The sequence below is a fragment of the Propithecus coquereli genome, unplaced genomic scaffold (genome assembly GCF_000956105.1).
Source record: "Propithecus coquereli isolate 6110/MARCELLA unplaced genomic scaffold, Pcoq_1.0 Scaffold4, whole genome shotgun sequence".
NCBI lineage: Eukaryota > Metazoa > Chordata > Mammalia > Primates > Indriidae > Propithecus > Propithecus coquereli.
In genome coordinates this window covers 2,433,017-2,436,192 of record NW_012149729.1, presented here as the reverse complement: position 1 = coordinate 2,436,192, position 3,176 = coordinate 2,433,017, and positions in this window count along the sequence as shown.

The window sequence follows — 3,176 nt, the reverse complement described above, 5'->3', positions numbered from 1 at the left end:
CCATTGGCTGGAGTCAGATCATATGTTCACATCTAATCGGAAAGAAAGCCGAGAATTTTCATCTAGGGTGTGGGAAGAAGAGGAGAATATCATCCTGGTACAGCTACTTTAATCTCTGAGCAATTTAGTAAGTCGTTTAAAAAGTATTTGATCAGGTCAGGTAACACATTCACTTGGTTCACAATCTAAAAGGGTATAAATTCTTTCCTCCCTCCCCATTACTCTCCCATCCTTCCAGTCAGCCAATTCTCTGATTGAATAACAAAATTTGCCAGTTTCTTGAATTATATCTATCCTCCCAGGGATACTATGTGCATATACAAGCAGAACAAATTTTTCTCACAGTGATAGCATACAACTACACTACTTTGAAAACTTGTTGTATTTTTTTTTTTTTAGTTAACTTTGTAAAAGCTGTCTTGGAAATAATTCCTTATACACTCATAAAGCGCTTTTTCATCATTTTAATGATTGCCTGGTTTTTATTGTTTGAATGTAGTACAATAAACGTAACCAAATCCTTCAGGTGGATATGTAGGTTGTTTCTAGTTTTTACTATTTCAAATTATTCTAAAATAAATTATATGGAAAGTGTTTCACGTATGTAAGATAAATTCCTAAGGGTAAAATTGTGGTGTCAAAGGGAGTTGCACCTATGAGTTTAAAGATATTGTCAAGTTGCACTCCATAGAAGTACCAATTCAAACTACCAGTGGCAAAGGATGAGAGTGCCTGTTTCCTCAAAGCTCCAACAGAATGTGTTAGATCTTTGCTAGCTGAATAGATGAAAATTGATTTATTGAAGTCTTCATCTACAATTCTCTAAACATGAGTGAAGTGAAACATCTGTTGTTTTAGAAAGATTTGTGCTTTCTTTTCTGTAAATATTTACAAGGTACATTATTTTTATTATAAATACGTAAGGAACTCTTCACATATTAAGGATATTTGCCCTATGTCTGTTTTATAAGTTGCACATTTTTTTCAGTTTGTCATTTTTTTTTACTTTGCTTAATTTTTTTAAAAAACATGCATAACTTTTCATTTTTATGAGGTCAATTTTGCAACATTTTAAAATGAATTCTAAGTTTGCCATTGTGGTGTTATGATATATATATATATATATATATTGGTTTTCATCCACTGTTCCTAGCTCATAATTCCCATAGCCCTTGTTAGTCTTTTGTTGTTATAATAGTGGATGTCTTAGGCCTCAGGAAACAGAACCTCTCTGGCTTCTCCCACCTTTCTAATTGTGGGTCATAATGTTTGGTCTGTGTGGATGTTCCCTGGTTCCCCCATTCCGTGTGTCAAGAATGAGTACTGGTACTGAGTTGACCTGATGACGGAGTGATCACAAATACGAAGCAATCTCACACACGACATTTTATGCAAAGTGAAAGTATGCCTCAGAGGGAGAGACAGATCATCTTCCGTGAGTGGAGAAGACCCGAAAGTCTGAGCACACACTGTCTTTTATATGCTCACTAGTTTGTCCTGCCTTTCTCTTGGCAAGATTGGTTGCTGTTTCCCACCTTTGGGGTGATTGACAGGTTGGGGTTACATAACAGATTATATAACAAGTTACATAACAGGTTAGGTTATATAACAGTTTCCTTACTGCAGCATGCATCTTCCCAGAGTCCATCCGCCCATGCTATGCTAATTCGATGGTAATGAGCCCCAGGTCAGTTAAAGTTCACCACGAGCTCCTTACTGTCTATGTTCCCACCAGGAAACAGTTCCTAGCCACAGTTTGATTCCTAGCTACAATTCGTTTCCGCTCTCCACTCTTAGCCACCTGTTTGTCCTCCTCCCGACCTAACAATAAGACCTTCATTCCAAAGAGGCACCTTCCCCATACGCTGAAGGCTAATCACATTTTGCACTGTTGTCTATAAAAATGGGACTGCATTACGGCACAATTCACAATCACAAAGATGTGGAATCAACCCGAGTGCCCATAAATTCATGAGTGGATTAATAAAATGTGGTATATGTACACCATGGAGTACTACTCAGGCATAAAAAAATGAATTAATAATATCTTTTGCAACAATCTGGATGGAGCTGGAGATTATCTTCCTAAGTGAAGTATTGCAAGGATGAAAAAACAATCACCACATGTACTCACTGTTAAATTGGAACTAACCAATCAGCACTCATGTGCACAGATAGAAGCAAAACTCAACAAAAATCAGGCAGGTGGTAGGAGGGAGGAGTTATTTAAAGTCCAATTGTCAGGGATTCAATCTCTGCCAGAAATCAGCCCAAGCCAAGATATTTTTCCAAAATAGAGCATAATTATTTGAAGGAGAGGACATGGTTTTGCTCCAAAACCTGAGGATCTGCTCAATGATTCTCCTACTGAGTTTTGATGAAGTCTCCATACAGCATTCTTGTCTGTCAATGACATTTCTATCACTATTAGATTTGTTGCAGAGTTGTTTGAACTGCAGCCTGTACCAGCTCTAGAGACTTATTTAGTGCTAGATCTCACTCAAAAATGTCAGCTTTTCAGCACATTCAGTAAATAAGCCCAAAGAACAACCTCAAATGCATTATATATTACCTGTATGATCCAAAAATACCATGTGTTGTGATTTTATTCCTAAGGATAGACGGTGTGAAATGTAACAATATTTTCACTTTGGAGATGCTATCTCAACATGTCCCAGACTACTAGACTTTTAAAACATCATTGAAGTCACAGGCTCAAACCAATTTTCATTTGGTTTGTCTCTAAATTTCTCACACATGTGCATTAACGAGGCATCTAAGAGACTTCCAAATTACTGCTCTACAAAGTCAATTACGATGATGTAATCAATATAGGGAATCAATACAACTTTCTGTGGGATGATGAGACTGTCAAATTTCTTGCAGTTTAGATTGTGCAGAAAGCATGGGAATTCGAAACTCTGAGGTAAGAGAGGGAAAGTGTACTGCTCCCCTTGCCAAGTAAAAGCCAATGGCTTCAAACAGTCCTTACTTATCACCATAGAGGAAAGGAATATTTTCTGTATAGATAGCAGTATGCCAGGCCCTAGGGATGTGTTTATTTACTCCAGAAGTAACCATAACTAGGACAGTAGCCATAATTGGAATCTTCTGCTGATTAAGTTTCATGATTTGTGTCATTCTCCAAAAGCAACTTATCTTTCACAAAGGTCAAA